Source organism: Mesoplodon bidens (assembly GCF_964165515.1).
Source record: "Mesoplodon bidens genome assembly, chromosome: 18".
NCBI classification, from domain to species: Eukaryota; Metazoa; Chordata; class Mammalia; order Artiodactyla; family Ziphiidae; genus Mesoplodon; species Mesoplodon bidens.
The window spans coordinates 50,612,459-50,631,813 of record NC_138175.1 but is presented as its reverse complement, the minus strand read 5'-3'; positions in this window follow the sequence as shown (position 1 = coordinate 50,631,813).

Sequence of the window (19,355 nt, the reverse complement as noted above, 5' to 3'; positions counted from 1 at the left end):
AAAATATTTTAAAAGAATGTCTATATGTGTATAACTGAGTCACTTTGCTGTACAGCAGAGACTGGCACACCATTGTAAATCAACTATACATCAAATAAAATTAAAAAAAAATTTTAAGTGTGATGCCAATCAATGTTGTCAGGGGCGTGGGAAGTGAGCACTCCCAGGCATGGTTGATGAGGGTGTAAGGGAACTTACAAAAATTGCAAAAATGTAAAAGAATACAAAGAGTGTCCATATATCCTTCACCTAGACTCACCTATTGTTAATACTTACCCCCATTTACTCTATCATTTGTGCTGTCTGTCTCTGTCTCTGTCTCCCCCCTTCCCCAGACTCCATCTAAAAGTAAGTTACAAACATCATGACCCTTCACCCCTAAATACTTCAGTGTGTATTCCCTAAGAACAGGGATATTCTCTTACATAAGCACACTTATGGACTTCATAACTGTACAGGGATGCAATACTTCTATCTAATAGTCCATCCATATTCCAACTTTGTCCATTGACACAAAAAAGTCCTTTTTAGCGTATTTTACCCCAACCAGTACGGGAGTACAGGACCCAGTCTACAGTCAGGTACTGCATTTTGTGTCTCCTCTCTTTGGCCTCCATTAATCTGGAAATTTTCCACTGCCTCTCTTTTTTTTTAAATTGAAGTATAGGTGATTTACAATGTTGTGTTAATTTCTGCTGTACAGCAAGGTGATTCAAAGTGTGTATATACATATTCTTTTTCATATTCTTTTCCATTATGGTTTATCACAGGATATTGCATATTATTTCCTGTGCTATACAGTAGGACCTTGTTGTTTATCCATTCTATATATAATAGTTTGCATCTGCTAACCCTAAACTTCCAATCCATCCCTCCTCCACCCCCCTCTCCCTTGGCAACCACAGTCTGTTCTCTATGTCTGTGAGTCTGTTTCTTTTTCGTACATAAATTCATTTGTGTCATATTTTAGCTTCTATGTATAAGTGATATCATATGGTATTTATCTTTCTCTCTCTGACTTACTTCATTTAGTATGATAATCTCTAGTTCCATCCATATTGCTGCAAATTGCGTTATTCTTTTTTATGGCTGAGTAATATTCCATTGTATATATATACTACATCTCCTTTATCCATTCATCTGTCGATGGACTTTTAGATTGTTTCCATGTCTTGATTATTGTGAATAGTGCTGCTTTGAGCATAGGGGTGCATGTATCTTTTTGAATTATAGTTTTGTCTGGATATATGCCCAGGAGTGGGATTGCTGGATCATATGGTAATTCTATTTTTAGTTTTTTGAGGAACCTTCGTACTGTTTTCCATAGTGGCTGCACCAACTTACATTTCCACACATCATTATCAGAAGAGTGACAGTGCCCTGGTTCCTCAGGGAGAGAACAACTAGAAGCTAGAGGGTTCCCTTTTCTCCACACCTCTCCAGCATTTATTATTTGTAGACTTCTTAATGATGGTCATTCTGGCTGGTGTGAGGTGGTACCTCATTGTAGTTTTGATTTGCACTTCTCTAATAATTAGCGATGTTGAGCATCTTTTCATGTGCCTGTTGGCCATCTGTATGTCTTCTTTGGAGAAACTTCTATTTAGGTCTTCTGCCCCACAGCCTCTCTTCATCTTTAATTGAATTTTTGAAGAACATTCCTCCCCCTTTATAAAATAGAAAATTTCTCATTTTGTGTGTGTCCAGTGTTTCCTCGTGATTAGACTGCAGCGGAGCATTCTTGATCTTGAATACTGCATGAGGGATGCTGTGCTCTTCTCAGGGCATGTCCGTCTGTCCATCATTGTTGATGTAATTTTGATCACCCAGTCAAGGTTTTGCCCACTTACACCACTGCATGAATACTGTTTTCTTTTTCCTCCCTTGCCACAAAAAAGCATTCTGTGGAAAGATACTTTAAGACCACATCCTATCCGTAATCAAAATTCCCTCCGGGATTTATCATCCACTGATGATTCTTGCTTTGGAGGTGTTTACTAAGAGGATTGCAAAGGTGGTTTTCTAGGTCCAGCACTCTTTCCACATTGACCAGTCAGCACTTGGAATTCTTCTGTAAGCAAGAGCCCTCTCCCCCTCTTTCCTATCTATCGTCTCTCATCTCTCTCTCTCTCTCCATATCTAACACCTACCTACGTTCCTACCTACTTATCTATCTGTGTGTCTACCTACCTGTGTATCATCAATCTAAATCTATCTGTCCGTCTATCTTATCTATCTATCTATCTGTCTCCATCCTATCTATCTGTCCATCCTATCTATCTATCCATCTATCTATCTATCTATCTATCTATCCATCCTGTCTATCTATCTATCTCCATCCTATCTATCTATGCATCCTATCTATGTATCTATCATCTATCTATGTAGCTATGTATTTATCCATCTATCTATGTATGTATCTATGTATCTATCTATCTACCTATCTATCCATCCTATCTATCTATCTATCTACACATCTATCTATCCATTCTATCTTATCTATCCATCTATCTTTATCCATCCATCCATCTAATCTCTCTCTTGCTATCGTCTCTATCATCAGTATGGACTCATGAATTTCTATTTTTTAATAGTTTATAACTCATCACTGTATTTAATATTTTGGTGCTTAAAATATTCTAGATTTGGCCAGTAGGAGCCTCTTTAATATTTCTTGTGTCATCCCCCCCTCCCCAGTTTTAGCACCTCTTTCGTTTCTGGCATAAGATATTTCAGGCTCATGTCCATATCCTGCTTCAGTCCTGGATCAGCCATTTTGCGGGGAGGAGCCCTGGTTCCTTTTAGTGGAGAATGGCATCAGGGTGTACTCATTACTACTGGGATGTCTTTCTTTCTAGGACATTTCGGAGAACAGAGCTAGGAAATATATGCATGTACACACACATACATACACATATACACACCTATACACATACATTATATACAAGTGCACTTATGCATACATATACACAAAATTATGCATATTTTCAAAATCATGAGTTTACAACAATACCTCAAATTCCAGGTTCCTTCTTACCTTCCCCCATCCCATATTTGTATGTTTCTTCTTCCGCAGTGAGAACGCTGGCTCCCAACAATATTAACACATTTTCTTATTTGTTCAGTATAATAATTTTCTTATTATAATACATCTAAAATATTTTTGAATTGCTTCACCTATACCACTACAAAAAAGTCCTACTAAAAAGATTTCTGAATGTATTTGCAGTTCTCCTGCCAAAAAGTGTGTGTATATAGACAAATAATATATTCACAAATTACTTGGGTTGTCTCTCCCCCCACTTCCTCCCTTTCTTTCTCCTCAGTATGATTTTGATATTCATTTGAAATACAACTAAGTTTATTTGCTTTAGTTTTCTTTTCAGTTTTATTTCTCCCTTTTCCAATTCTTATTGATTTAATATCTTGAATATGTAGAATAGTAACATGATTCCAGAAATCAACACTACACATAAAGATGTACCCAAAGAACTGTCCCTCCCTCTCAAACCTTTTCCACCTTTATGGGTAACCAACTTCATTGTCTTCTGGTTTATCTTTCCTATATATATATTTTTTTGTAAAAATAAGCAGATATGTGTATGTTTCTTTTTGTCTCATTTTTCTTAAACAGCATATAGTATACTATAAATGTTCTTTGTATTTTGCTTTTTTTCACTTTACAGAATTTCTGGGAAATCACCCCATGTCAGTTCATAGAGCTCTTCCTCATTTTTTTAATAGCTGCATAGTACTCCCTTGTGTAGAGGTACCATAATTTATTCAACAGCTATCCTATGCTTGGGCATTTAGGTAGTTTCCAACATTTTGCAATGATAAATAATGTTGTAACAAATAACCTTCTGCACATGTGTTTTCACATTATTGGAAGTGTTTCTTCAGGCTAATCTCCTAGGAGTAGGATTGCTGGTTTGAAAAGTTAATGCAAAATAACAAGCATTAGTGAGGATGTGGAGAAAAGGAGCCCTTGTGCACTGTTGGTGGGAATGTGAATTGGTGTAGCCGCTATGGAAAATAATATGGAGGTGCCTAAAAAAATTAAAAATAGAACTACCATATGATCCAGTAATTCCACTTCTGGGTATTTATCCAAGGAAAACAAAACACTAATTCGAAAAGATATATGCACCCCAGTGTTCATTGCAGCATTATTTACAATAGCCGAGATATGGAAACAACCTGTGTCCGTCGATGGATGAATGAATAAAGAAAATGTGATATATATGGAATATTATTCAGCCATAAAAAAGAAGGAAATCTTGCCATTTGTGACAATGTGGATAGACCTTGAGGGCATTATGCTAAGTGAAATAAATCAGACAGAGAAAGACAAATACCATATGATCTCATCTATATCTAGAATCTGTTGTGGTCTGAGCGCGGGTTGGAAAAGAATTTCCTAACACGAAGTATTTTAGAAAAGAGTGAGCTTATTGAGAACGAAGAGCAGAGTTAGTGAGGGGCGCTGCAAATACAGCGGGCCCACTTCCTGATAGACCAGGGAGAGCCGACCCCCTTTGTGGGCTAGAAGCCAACTTTTTTTTTTTTTTTTTTTTTTTTTTTTAGGGGTACACAGGCCTCTCACTGCTGTGGCCTCTCCCGTTGCAGAGCACAGGCTCCGGACATGCAGGCTCAGCGGCCATGGCTCATGGGCCCAGCCGCTCCGCGGCATGTGGGATCTTCCCGGACCGGGGCACGAACCCGTGTCCCCTGCATCGGCAGGCAGACTCTCAACCACTGTGCCACCAGGGAAGCCCTAGAAGCCAACTTTTACAGCCTTAAGACAAAGACAGTTCCTGCTGGCAGGGTGGCATTAGATGATTGGTCAGGATGCTACAGGGTTGCTACATGGTGAATATTTTACCTGCTGTGGAGTCGGGGGCTGTCCCGTTTAGATTAGGAGAGCCCATGGCAACGGTTGCTATGGGGGCTTGGTTAATTCCGGAGTTTTTGTCCTGTGTCCTTGATGTAGGGCTCCACAGAATCTAAAAAAATTTTTTTCAAGCTGAGCTACAGATATAGAAAACAGATTGGTGGTTGCCAGACGTGAGGGGTGGGGTGGGCGAAATGAGTGAAGGTGGTCAAAAGGTACAAACTTCCAACCGAAAATAAATAAGTCATGGGGATGTAATGTACAGCATGGTGACTATAGTTAATAATGCTGCATTGCATATTTGAAAGTTGCTTAAAAAGTAGATTTTAAAAGTTCTCATCACAAGAAAAAAAAAGTTTTGGAACTATTGTGGTGATCATTTCACAATATATGCAAATATCGATCCTTATGATATTGAGTTCTTCCATATTCTTGCTGATTTTTCTGTCTAGGTGTCCTGTCAGTTGTTGGGAGTGGTGCTGAAATATCAAATTATAATTGTGGATTTATCTACTTCTCACTTCAATTCTACGAACTTTTTCTTCACATATTTTGCGGCTCTGCTGTTTAGTGTGTACACAGTTACAGTTGCCATGTCTTCTTGGTGGATCAACTCTTTTATTATTTTGTAATGTCCCTCTCTGTCCCTGGTAATTTTCTTAACTCTGAAGTCAACTTTATTTGATATTAATATAGCCAATCTTCCTTTCTTTTTTTCCCCCTTGTGATGAGAGCTCTTAGGATTTACTCTCTTTACTACTTTCATGTGTAACATACAACAGTGTTAATTATGTTTATCATGTTGTACATTACATCCTTAGTACTTATTTATTTTACCATTGGAAGTTTGTACCTTACTCCTGCTTTCTTATGAATAACAATTGCATGTTATATCTTTTCCCATCTTTTTATTTTCAGAAGGATTATATTTGAAATGAGTTTCTTATAGATATTATAGAAGTGGCTCATTTTAAAAAATACAGTCCTCATTGGAAATGGACTCTTTTTAGTTTTCCCTTTCACAAACAATGCTGCCCAGGATATCTTTATAGCTAATTCTTTGTACAAGTTTTCATTTCAAAAGTGGAACCGGGTTTCCCTGGTGGCGCAGTGGTGGAGAGTCTGCCTGCCGATGCAGGGGACGTGGGTTCGTGCCCCGGTCCGGGAAGATCCCACATGCCGCAGAGAGGCTGGGCCCGTGAGCCATGGCCGCTGAGCCTGCGCGTCCGGAGCCTGTGCTCCGCAACGGGAGAGGCCACAACAGTGAGAGGCCCGCGTACTGCAAAAAAAAGTGGAACCACTAGGTCAAAAGGTATATATGTTTTAAAGTTTTTGATCTGTATTGCCAGAGAGAGGTTTTTACTCATTTGTAATCTAAGTGTTAGGAGTTTTCACCTCCAAAGCAGGTCCTCAGGGTGACCCACAACACCTGAAATTAGATGCAAATACATGTGCGCGTGTTTTCTGGGGAGAGGATTGGGATCCCCACACATTTAAGAGCCAGTGCAGTGGAGTGGGTGAGTCCTTGTCGTGTGTCTGTGAGTATGTGTGTGCTTCCATTAGAGGCTGGCGCCAGGCATGTTTATCTTGGGACCAGCAAAGCCAGCAGTGGGGTGTTTCCAAGGCCCCAGGGTATTTTCTGCTCCTGATCATTCCTGGAGCTTCAGATCCCCTCCTGACGTGTCACCGTCTGTCTCTCTTTTCTCCTGCCCAGAGGACCTGCAGCAGCCCTGGATGGCAGCCCAGAGCCTGGCTCCAGTGGAGCAGGTGGACGCGTTTCCCCAAACGGTAATGTGACAGTCTGGTGGTTTCAGACTCTCGAGGTGACTCGGGAGGAGGTGGACCAGCAATCCCCAGGGAGCGCGGGCCCTCGCCATCGCCACAGTCACACGCAGTAACCCTGGCACCCAGCACTGCGGGGCCAGGGGCCACCTGGGATCCAGGCTCAGTGAAGCCCTCATGGTTGACGTGGCCTGTGAGTCTGGGTTTCCCTGCCCCGTAACAGACCCACCTCTGACCCACACGGTACCTCCCGCTCAACCATCCACTGGTTCATCCACTGTTTATAGCTTAGAGCAGGGGCTCCACAGACTGCCTGGGTTCAAATCCTGACTCTGCTATTTCTCAGCTGGGTGACTTTGGGTACGTTACTTCACCTTTCTGTGTGCCTCAGTTCCCTCATCTGCAAAGTGGGACTCACAATAGTATCTATCTCTTTGGGCCATTGTGAGGATTAAATGAGTTAGTTCATATTAAGAACGTAGAACAATGCCTGGCACCTAAGTGCTCATGAGGTGCTTATTATTAACATTCTACAAGTTCATTAATCATTTATGTATTTAACAGGTGTTTATCGAGCCTTTACCATGTACCCATTTAGGGACTTTCAGACTAGCCCTATCTCAAGTCCAAAGTCGGGTGGAGGTCACAGGACTCCAATCTCCCAGAAATTCCAGACCCCAAAGCATAAATGTTTGCAGAACTGGGGCTCCCCTGGTGGCGCAGTGGTTGAGAGTCCGTCTGCCGATGCAGGGGACACGGGTTCCTGCCCTGGTCCGGGAAGATCCCAAATGTCGCGGAGCAGCTAGGCCCGTGAGCCATGGCCGCTGAGCCTGCACGTCCGGAGCCTGTGCTCCGCAACGGGAGAGGCCACAACAGTGAGAGGCCCGCGTACCGTAAAAAAAAAAAAAAAAAAAAAAAAAAAAATTTGCAGAACTGAAAGAATTTTCAGAGAGCCTTCATTTTACAAACAAGGAAACCAAGGATAAGAAAGGAGTTAATAACAACAACAACAAAAAAAGAACAAAGAAAAAAGAAAGGGGAGGATCTTGCCCAGTATCTCATAGTGTCAGGAGTATTGGCTATATTGGCTATATCAGCCATCTGATCTTGGACTTCCAGCCTCCAGAACTGTGAGATATAAATTTCTGTTGTTTATAAGCCACCCAGTGTGTGTTTTGTTATAACAGCACAAATGGACTAAGGTATGAAGCCAGGGTTGAGGGTTATTAGTTAAAGGTGAAATCTCCAAAATTAAAAAAAGAAAAAGAAACCAAGAGAGAAATCATTCCTTGCCCAGGACTTTGTCAATAGAGTTTTGTTTGTTTGTTTTGTTTTTGTTTTTAGGATTCTTTTCTTGGCTCTTCCACTTATCGATATATTCAGCAAGATTTCTCTAACCCATGTTATACAAAATAAGTTTTTACATTCTTAATCCAACAAAGTGACTTGTAATTGGTAGGGGCTGCTTTTTAAAAATATCACTCATATTTTGAGTAAATTGCACATTATTTGTAGAAAATGTAAAGTAGACAGCGGAGCTTCCCAGAGACAACCACATAGCTCCTATAATCCCCCTATTTTCATATCTACATTCAAATATATGTAGTTTTAAACAAAAATAGTATCATACTCTACTTACCATTTTAATTTGTTTTTAAAGTTTAATCTTCTAATCTTCAAAATCCATCTATGTTAATTAATATAGAGCCACATTACATCCTACATTTGGACTCTTTCTTTTTTTTATTTTATTTTTGCCCGCACTGTGCAGCTTGTGGGATCTTAGTTCCCCAACCAGGGATTGAACCCGGGTCCTCAGCAGTGAAAGCTTGGAGTCCTAACCACTGGACCACCAGGGAATTCCCTAGACTGTTTCTTTATTGAACACATACTATATATTCAGTGCAAAAAAAAGTAGACAATGGAGATACTTTTTTAAAGGAAATGAAAATGGAGGAAAACCCTACTATTCCAGAGGTGACCACTGCTCATACTTTGGTATATCATCTGACAGATTCTTTCCCTGTTCCTATTCCTATAAATTAATAAAGACACGTGCATTTTCTGCTACAAAAGGAGAGTGTACTATGCATACTGTTTTGCAACCAGCTTTTTTAGTTTAACAAAATTTCATGAATGCTGCTTTAGAACAATACATATTGATGTGCAGTGCAGCTTTTATATACTATGTATTTCCTTAATGGGTACGGGGCAACCAGCTCGGGCAGCATCCAGCCATAGACCAGATAGGCCACCCTTGTGGGATTTGTCTGGTCTTTCTTTTCCCATTTGTGTGACAAAATCATCTAACTTCAGAGTCTGAAAGGGCCATTCCAGCCCTGATTCAAGGCTGCTCTGCTTGACCTCCAATTTCATGTTTATTCAGTGTTTTTAAATTTCCAGAAATGTTTCATCTCTGAGACAGCACTCTCTGATCTCTTAAAAATATATTTATATAAAATCAAGAAGGCATCACATCCGGTTATCTGTCCTCCACCTTCTTTCTGGGGTGAGGTTGACCATTGTACCACACGAGAAGACCAGAATTTACCAGGAGCAGATTTTAAAAAAATGTTGGTATGAGAGTCATTTGGGGATAAATAATTGTTTTTCTCACTTATTGCACTTTCACCTTCTGAGATCCTTCATTTATTTGTATGTCGTGGTTGTGACTTAGGAGTGTCAAAGGATGTCATTTCACAACGCATCTCAGCATCCGTGTGGTTCAGAGAAGACACAAAGGATGCATCTCAGCTGTGTGGAAAGTCACCCTGGGTGTGATGTCGATCACGGATGAAGGAAAGGTGCATCTCTGAGCCTCAGTTTCCTCATTAACGAAAAGGCGATTTTAATAGCCCTGATCTCTTAGGGTTGTTATGAGGGTCAAGCAAGGTCACACGTATAAAGTATTTAGTACAAAGTATGTACTCGATATATGAAAGGTCTTCTTATTGCTTGCTCAGTTTTATCACCTGTAAAATGGGGTTAAAACCCATCCCTCCTGAAGTATAGGTGTGAGGATTAAATCAGATTATATCTGTAAAGCACTTAGCACTGAGCCTGGGGTGTATTTGGTATTCCAGAAGTGTTTATTTATTAAGTAAGTATATTAGAAGGGATGACCAATGGATGGATTGGTGGGTGAATGAATAAATGAATGAATGAGTAGATGTGTTCCTGTACTAGGTCATATGGACCCCCACTTGGGCTCTAACCAGGCTGAGACCCCCGCCTCAGCGGGGAAGATTCTTTTTCCATTTGGGCTTGCACAGCCAAAAAAGGAAACCGAAGCTGAGACTGAAGCAGCACAAGCTTTATCCAACAGCCAGAGACTGGAGAAGCCAGAACTTAGTTCACAAATCAACTTCTTAACCTTAATGGTGAGAGGGATTTGCCTTTTTTTTTTTTTAATGAATTTTATTTTATTTTTTAAACATCTTTATTGGAGTATAATTGCTTTACAATGTTGTGTTTCTGTTGTATAACAAAGTGAATCAGCTATATGTATACATATATCCCCATATCCCCTCCCTCTTGGGAGGGTGGGAGGGATTTGCTTTTAAGGAGTAAGGACAGTGCTGGGAGGAGTGAGACTAATGATGGGGAGGCATAGGCAGTAGTTTTCTGGGAAAGAGGCAGGGCTTTCCTGGAACGGGGGTGTTACCCCTTTACTGTCCCTTTTTGATCTATGCCTTCTGGTCATGGCTGTTGGGGTAGGTGTGTCATTTAGTTTGCTAATGTAGTAAATTCAGCATAGAATGAGACTCGGGTCTGTTGGAGGTCAGACTCCTCACCATCTTACTTTCATCCGGTTCTGTGTTTTTGTTTTTGTTTTTTTAAATTTTTATCAGAGTATAGTTGCTTTACAATGTTGTGTTAGTTTCTGCCGTACAGCAAAGTGAACCAGTTATACGTATGCATATATCCACTCATTTTTAGATTTCCTTCCCATTTAGGTCACCACAGAGCATTGAGTAGAGTTCCCTGTGCTATAAGTAGGTTCTCATTAGTTATCTGTTTTATACATAGTAGTGTATATATGTCAATCTCAATCTCCCACTTCATCCCAACCCCTCCCCCCTTGGTAACCATAAGTTTGTTCTCTACATCTGTGACTTTATTTCTGCTTTGCAAATAATAACATCGCTTAGATGAATTTATTTGGTTCTATCTGGTTTTTGGTTTTCTCTTCCTATAGCTTCCTTTCTTTGTGTCCAGACCCAGTGACTTAAAGCTATTATGTTAGTTCCTGTTCAAGGGAGGGGTAGGTGGGTTTTGAGCAAGGGTCTGGTGGCAACTCTGGCAACAGATGGATAGGAGCATGTATGGACGGCCGAGCAGGTAGATGGATGGTGGTGCTGGGCAGAGGCTGAATTAGACGTCCAGGGTTTTGTTCTACTCTTCCAGAAGAATTTGGCTGAGGAGTACAAAGGAAAAACACCTAGAGGCTGAGCCATAGAGAGAAACAAAGAAGCAGTTAATTTAGAAACGAAAGCACGCACCGAGGGAAGAATGTGGGCATCCTCCCCTGTGAGGAGCACCCAAGGGGCTTTCTGACCCCCCTTTTTATTTCATTTTAGTTCCTTGAATGGGTGGAGGTGTTTTCAGTTAGGGGTGGGATATTCATTGTTGGGAGGATGGGGTGGGATATTGATGGCACCTGGTTACACCAGCTTCCACTATTGCGGGTCTGGCTCCTGAAGCCACTGCACGGGAGCTCTAAAAGCCATTTTCCCTTAAATTTTTCCTGACTAGTCAAGCTCCGCACGTGGAAGCTTGTAGGGTGGTCATTTGCAGCCCGTGCATTTTTATTGCGCATGCGCGGCCATGCTCTGCAGGTTTTTATGGTCATGGTTCCCTATTCAGGTGTCACAAAGTTTAATCCAAGTCTAATTTATGTTCTTGTTGCTGACGCCATCCCCTCCATGCTTCATGATCCCGTTCAGTGCAAAACAAGGAGGTGCTTTTGGTTTTTTTGTCTAATGCCTATACATGAGGAGACTGTCCTTGGGCCCAGTCTGTTGCCAAAACCTGGCCTCTGTTCACTGGTGCCGAATAGAAATGCGGAGACAAGAGTTTTGGGTGAAGTAGAAAAGAGTAGCTGTATTGCTTTGCCAGGCAAAGGGGGCCACAGGGGGCTAATGCCCTCAAAACTGTGTGTCCCACCCTGGAGGAGGTAGTGTTGCAGCAAAAATAGACATGCAGTTTTGCCTCCCCTGAGAACAAGGAAAATAAAGGGAACGGTGAACAGGCTAGAGAAGAAACATAACCGGGCCTGAAAGAGTTCATCACTCCTAGTTTGTTGTTGTTTTTTTAAACTGTTACTAATGTGTGGCGTCTGCAACTAGATTTGTAATTCACAAAGCTAACCTATTACTCTTTAACACTATGTGAATTACATCCTGCACTCCCTTGTAGCAAATCACCCTTTGTAGCATTTGCATTTCAGAAAAAAGGTCGCAGACCTATAACACTGAGACAAACGGACCCCGTTACCGGGCTGCCTGACGCCAGCTGTGACTGTTTTGAAATAATGCAAGAAGAAGAAGAATGCAAGACCTTCACTACTTTGATCCTTATCATACACCCCTGACTTCGAGCCCCGCATATAAAATCTTCTCCGATTCCCAGAGTGGCGGGGCGGGGGCACAGTTCTTGAGGCGCTAGCCTGCCGTGTCTTCCCTTCTGCCTGGCAGAAAAATAAAGCCATCTCTTTCTTCCTCCAAAATCTCTGTCTCCGTATTTCTATTTGGCATCAGTGCACAGAGAAGCCGAGATTTCGGCAACAGTCGTGAGGAGTTTTCTAGTGTTCAAGGAGCAGGGCATGATCAGCTCGTGGACAATTCTCCGATTGGTTGGCATCAAGGTGAAGTTTCAAGCATCATCAACCTTCTGGTTTCAACCAGTCTGGGGTCTACGTGCTTGCGGCCGGCAGTTTTCATCTGGTGGAGTCTGCTTCCTGTAACAACAAAGTAGGAATGTGTGTCAGGCCTTTATCTCTTTCAGGGAACTGGGAGTTTGGTGATTCTGCAGTGTGGCTTGTTGAGAGTCTAATTTGTTACCAGTTCCCCAGTCAACAGCTATTCTTTGTTTCTACATCCTCACATTTCTCAATCATTAACTTTCTTTCTTTTTTTTTTTTTTTAGCTGCGTTGGGTCTTCGTTGATGGGGCTTTCTCTAGTTGTGGCGAGCGGGGGCTACTCTTCGTTGTGGTTCGCGGGCTTCTCATTGCGGTGGCTTCTCTTGTTGCGAAACACGGGCTCTAGGCGCGTGGGCTTCAGTAGTTGAGGCGCATGGGCTCAGTAGTTGCGGCACGTGCTCTAGAGCGCAGGCTTCGTAGTTGTTGCACGTGGGCTTAGTTGCTCCACGGCATGTGGGATCTTCCCTGACCAGGGATCGAACCTGTGTCCCCTGAATTGGCAGGCGGATTCTTAACCCCTGCGCCACCAGGGAAGTCCCCCCAATCATTAACTCTTGAGTCAGGCTTTTACTTCAAAGGACAAGGACACAGGGGCTTGTACATGGTTTTCAAGTTGTATCTTTTTTGCCTCAGTGGGACAGTGGATTTATGGGTAGGATGGAAGGGAGGGAGGGAGGGAGGAAGGAAGGGTGAACCACTGGGTGGATAGATGTATGAATGGCTGAGCTGGTGGGTAAACAGATGAACTTATGGACAGATGTATGGACAGGTGATTGGGTGGACAGGTTAGCCTATGATCTGTCAGGACTCAACATTCTACCTCTTCCTAATTTTCCTGCAGAGACACTTCCCCAGCCCAGTGTCACAGCCAATAACTTAGCCCCAGTGGAGGATGTGGAATCCATCAGCCTGCACTGCTTCCCCCCAGGGAGCACTGTGGCCCTCCAGTGGTAAGTCAGTGGCCAGAATCTCTTCACTGGAGGCTGCGGGGAGCTGTCCTCAGACCATAGGACACTGACTCTGCAAAACATCACGAGGAACAACATGGGGCTCTACCAGTGTGAGAGCTGGAACTGAGCCACCAGCAGCATCAGCAACCCCATTCTCGTCAAAGTCATTTGTGAGTTGAGGGCCTTGCTAAAGGATGGGTGGGGATACCACGGAGGTGTGGCTGAGGAGTGAAGCAGGGGCTGAAGCCCAGCTGGTTCTGTTGGCCAAGTTGGTGGTGTGTGCCCGAAGGCAGGGGACTTGTATTATTGGCATAAAGGCCTCATATTGGTTGGGGGTCCTGTTTAAGTCTCTCCAGGCCAGAGGTACCCCATCCCATTATGAGACATGTTACCGACTTCCCAGCAGTGGATCCAGCTAGGCATTTAGGAAAGCTTGCAAACCCCATGTGCAGGACGTGAAACCCTAGCTCCATCAGCAATATACAAACTCCACTGGGTGGGAGATTAGCTCACGGATCTCTTTTCAGCACCCAAGTAGGTCCTCAGTAAATATGTGTTAAATGTATGAATTAATGAGCGTGTGGCCTTGGGGAAGTGGTTTTTGTACTCCGAGCTTCCGTTTCCCTATTGTTAAAATGGGAATGATAAAACCTACGCTATAGGATTTGGTGGAGAGTCAAATGAATGCAAACATTTACAGTACCTGAAAATGTATCTGGCACATTGTAGGAGCATGGTAAATGATAGCTGTTGTCATTGCTAATTAACGCATGATGTTTGATTGACTCTTAATTATTCAATAAATTGAAAATATTTAGAGGCTGACTGTGCACCAAAGCACTGCGTTAGATCTGGAGTGTGCAACAGAAAACAAAGCAGATTCCTGGTCCTGTCCTCCTGGGGTTTCTAGTCCAGTGGAGGAGACAGACCTGTCCCAAGACAGTGGCAGCCCAGAGTGGGCAGGGCTGATACGGGGGAATCTAGGAGGCTGGAGGAAACCCAGCAGGGGTGCTTGACCAAGCCTGGGGGTCAAGGAAGGCTTCCTGGAAAAGAAGACCTGAAAGATGAATTTGGAAGAACCAGGTGACAAGGTTAGGGATAATAATGTTCTAGGTGGAGAGAGCAGCTTGTGCAAAGGTCCAGAGGCACAAAGTAGCAAGACAGATCATGGAAACACAGAAAAATAGGAGTAGAGGTGAATAGAGTGAAAGATGAGTCTGGAGACTCAGGGTCGTGTCATGCAAGGTCTTGAAGTCCTTGCCGGTGATTTGTTCTTACCCCTAAAGGCACCGGAGAGCTTTGGAAGGGTTTTAAATAGAGGAGTGACACGGTCAGATTTGCATTTTAATATTTGCATTTAAATATTCTCTAGCCTGTCATGCTGAAGATGGATTGGGGGAAATGAAAAGGCCATTCCGGAGGCTCAGTAACAATCAGGAGGATAGATGATAAAGAACGAACCAGGGTGAGGACCACAGGGAGGGGATGGAGGTGATGCATCCTGAGGCACAAGGGAGGGGGGACTGATGAGACTTCTCCATCTCTGGCCTTAGTGATGGGATAGAGAGCAGTGCCACCTTCTGAGATGGGAAGCCAGAAGGAGAAGCAGTTTTTGAGGGAAGACCCTGTTTTAATATATAGTATGTTCATTTGGAAATTTGAGGTTCCATAAGGCCAACAGATCTGGAGACAGTTGCCATTGACAAGGTAGTTTGTTACAGTTCACAAAAGGAGGGGGCACACTACACCATGAGGGCTACGTGGGGAAGCACCAGGGTCAGCCAGGAGGCAGAGGGAACTGCGAGCAAGATTCTTTACTGCGGTTTCTGTAGGAAGAAATGGGGGAGACAGAGTAAGCAGGTTTAGGATGGGCTAGTTGGAGTAATCTCAGTGGGTTCTGGGGGCATAGAGGCTGCCCCTCGTTGTCTGGGACCTGCCCCAGGGTGGTTAGGGCAGGTGGTTAGTAGCCTGGAGTGTGACAGATGATAAAGGAGGTGATTCAGGTGTGGGCTCTGGTTTGGTTGGTTTGCATTTGAAAAACTTGCTTGTGAGTAAGTTATTTAATATCTCTAGGAATTGGCTAGCCCTGGGAGGGGCAGTCCTCCCAGGATTCAAGTCCTCCCCCACCCCCCAAAAGCTCCAAGATGTCAAAGCATCAGAATATAAAAAAAAAAAAAAAGACATGGTAAATACAGACACCAAGTTCAGCATTGGACCTAGTGAGCTTGGGGTGCTAAGGAGACATCCAGCATCCAGCAAATAGATGAGTGTGAAGCTGAGAAAGAGGAGTTGACCGGAGAAGTCAGTTTGGGACTCAACACACTGGGGGTGGTGATTTTTTTTTTTAATTTAATTTTTATTTTATTTATTTATTTATTTATTTTTTGCTGTGTTGGGTCTTCGTTTCTGTGCGTGGGCTTTCTCTAGTTGCGGCGAGCGGGGGCCACTCTTCATCGCGGTGCATGGGCCTCTCACTGTCGCGGCCTCTCTTGTTGCGGAGCACAAGCTCCAGACGCGCAGGCTCAGTAGTTGTGGCTCACGGGCCTAGTTGCTCCGCAGCATTTGTGATCTTCCCAGACCAGGGCTTGAACCTGTGTCCCCTGCATTGGCAGGCAGATTCTCAACCACTGCGCCACCAGGGAAGCCCCTGGGGGTGGTGATTTAAGCTTTAGGAGTGCATGAGATTGTCTTGAGCGGGGGGTGTATAAAATGAGAAGGGTAGAAAGCCAAGGAGTGTGAGTCCTGAGGTCCACCAGACTCAGGGCTCCAGCGGAGGAAGAGGAGCCCACAGAGGGGTTGACGGGGTATTCAGGGGCAGGGAGTGGAGACTGGTATCTGAGCAGCCAGGGCGGTGGGCTTGAGAGTTATTTAACCAGCATGTGTTGAGCACCAGTTGTGTTCAGCTGTATGACCCTGGAGAAAAACTTCACTCTCCCCTCTGGGCCTCAGTTTCTTCATATAGAATAGATGAGAGCTAGACAGGAATCTCTTTTTAAACAGAGTAATCATTTTGAGTAGGCTTCTTCTCAAAGTAAGTTTTACAAGTTTTATTATCCTCTAGGACAAAGGGCACAAACCCCATGAACTCTAGGCTTCTAAATGATCAGGGTTTTCATCACAAGGTAAGCAGTTCCAATAAACATTTCCAATGGTGACTGGACAGGGTACCAGTTAGGATGCGTTCCACTGCAAACAAAAGATAACCTGGCTCACAGTGGCAAAACCCATAACTGTTACTTTACAAGGTGTCCCAGGCCTCAGTGAAATCCTTCCATTCATCCCTCCATCCTTAGTTTGTTGAATATCCTCCCCAGCTTGCTACCTCATGGTCTCAATATGGCTGCCTCAACTGTAGATATCCTGCCCTCACACCACATCATTGTGGTAGGCAGAAGAGATGCCCATGCCCCAGTCTGTGAATATGTTATGAACCTGTTACATAGCAAAAGGGACTTTGCTGGTGTAATTGAGGTTATGGACTTCAAGATAGGGAGAAGAGTAGCCTGGATTACCCAGGTGGGCCCAGTTGAATGACACGAGCCCTTCAAAGCAGAGAATTTTCTCTAGCTGGAAACAGTGGAGAGGTGCGGCGGAAAGGGAAGTGGAGAGATTCCAAGCGTGGGAGAGATTTGTTGCGTGCTGCTGGCTCTGGGACGCAGGTTTCATGTGCAAGGACAGGGGAGAAGCCTCAGGGGCTAAGAGTGGCCCACAGCTGATAATTGGCGAAATGGGGACCTTGGTTTCGCAACTCCAAGGAATTGGATTCTGCCAACAACCTGAGTGAGCTTGGGAGCAGATTCTTCCTACAGCCTCTACAAAAGAGACCAGCCAGCGATGGCTTGATTTCAGCTGAAGAAACCAGCTGTGCCAACCTGGACTCCTGACCTTCAAAACTGTGAGATCATGAATTTGTGTTGTTTCCAGCCGCTAAGTTTGTAATCATTTGTTACGTCAGCAGTAAGAAACTCATATGGTTATTTAAATGCAGGAAGCAGGGGATGGCTCCTTGGGACCCTGCCTCCATTTTTTCAGAAGTTAATTAATTCCCAGGAACCTCTAGACGTCTGTGTGTTTCACCCTTTCACCTCCTTCAGGTTGTTCTCGATACTGTATGAGGCCGACTCAGACCACCCGATTTAGTCCTGCATCTGGCATGCCCACCCCAGCACTCTGACTCCCTTGCCGGGATCCCCATCACTTTCTAACATCATAGATAATTCAGTTATTATGTATCTTGCTTACTGTTTGTCTCCCTCCATCCCTCCCCCATCCTTGCATAAAATGCAATTTCTTTAAAAGCTGAGGTCTATATTTCGTTGCTAAAAGCAGTACATGTTATCATCTAATTAGGACAAACTTAAAATTGGGCAAATGATGCATATTATATGAAATCAATATTGTGAGGCCTGCTTTTGTAATCAAAACGGAGAGATTCCAGAACGCTGTACCAGTAAATATCTCTCCCTTTTCTAATACCCTGTGTTAACCTGTTTTCATGGAGTGGCTATTCAGAATTGGCAGGTTGCCACATTCTATTCAATTTAACCAATATTGGCTTGTTTTTTTTCCTAGTGAAGGATCGGTTTTAAAGCATTGTGATACTTATACAGGGAACTTGATACAGTATTTGTATCTATTTTTATGATTTTTTTATTGGGGTATAGTTGCTTTACAATGTTGTTAGTTTCTGCTATACAACGAAGTGATCAGCTATATGTATACATATATCACCTCCCTCTTGGACCTCCCTCCTAACCTCCCCTGCCATCCCACCCATCTAGGTCATCACAGAGTACCGAGCTGAGCTCCCAATAAGCACCTAAAATAGTGCCTGGCACTAGTAGAGACAAATAAATCTTTGCTGAGTGAATGGTGGGGGGCAGCCCTAGGGTGGCAATATGTGTTGGAAGGTCAGCAGAAGTCGCGCATGGGAAGACACAGCCAGGAGCCAGCCTGCCCGGCTGAGACTGTTAGGTGAGGGTGTGGAGGCGGGAAAGACCTGGGTTTATTTTCACCTGTTAGAAAGAAAGTGGAAGTTGTGCGACGGGAAGGAAACAGAAAGTCCTTTCTTGGAGGGGCAGGAAAAGACAGAACCTGCCATGGGGAGGGGTGTGGGTAGGTGGGGATTTAGGGAGAGAAAACCTTGTTCCTTATGAAGGGGCAGATATAAGAAGCCCACTCCAATGGCAGCTGTGTCCTCTTGGGTGGGGCGGAGGGGAGGAGGAGAGGGGGCCCCAGGGCAGGTAGGACAGAGCAGAGGTAGTCGGGAGAGAAGCCTGGCTGAGGAGTGGGTGGGTGATCCGAAGACTCAGATTTTTGGGGAGGACCAGGATGGATGGTGGAGACCTTGAATGCCGACTTGTCTACACCAGGTGCCCTCAGCCCAGGAGCCATGGAGTTTGGGAGTGTGCTGGGGTAATGCGGTCACAGGAGTTGATGGATCTGGGTGTACAGAGGAGATGGGACTGAAGGTCTCCAGAAGCCACATTGGGACCTTGGAAGGTGGCACTCACGGAAGTTAAGAGCCAGGTAGACCAGAATCCCTGGCCTGAATCAGGCAAGTCATCACAACTCTGTAAGCTTCAGTGTTCTTAAATGAGATGGAATATTATCGCTTACCCTACTCTACTTTTCATTTTTCCGTAGCATGTATCATTTTCTAATATCTCACATAATTTACGTACTTGTTATGCTTATTGTTTATTGTCTCTTTACCCACTAGAGCAGTATTTTCTGTCTGTTTTGTCCCCTGCGTTCTCCCCAGAGCCTAGAGCAGGTGCAATTGGTGCTCAGGAAGTGTGTGTTGAA